Source organism: Penaeus monodon, chromosome 34, assembly GCF_015228065.2.
Source record: "Penaeus monodon isolate SGIC_2016 chromosome 34, NSTDA_Pmon_1, whole genome shotgun sequence".
NCBI classification, from domain to species: Eukaryota; Metazoa; Arthropoda; class Malacostraca; order Decapoda; family Penaeidae; genus Penaeus; species Penaeus monodon.
Window position 1 is genome coordinate 15,110,025 of NC_051419.1, and position 297 is coordinate 15,110,321.

Here is a 297-nt window from a genome sequence, read left to right on the forward strand (position 1 = left end):
AAATTGTAATAAAAAAGAGGGGGAGAGCACCAAGTATTGCAGAAAAAATTAAGCATGACGTAACCCTGGCTTGTTAGACGGGATAAAAAAATGTAAAAAAAACGAATCCCAAGTTGAGGGGAAATTTTTTTTGGAAGTTTTACTGTGTTGGTGGGTGGGGGTAGTGTGTGGGTGTGGGTATTTAAAAAATAACCCCCAATTTTTTGGGAAAAACTACTCCAGTTTCTAAGAAATAAAATAAATATAAATTAAATATATTAATAAATAATATTTAAAAAAAAAATATATTATATTTTA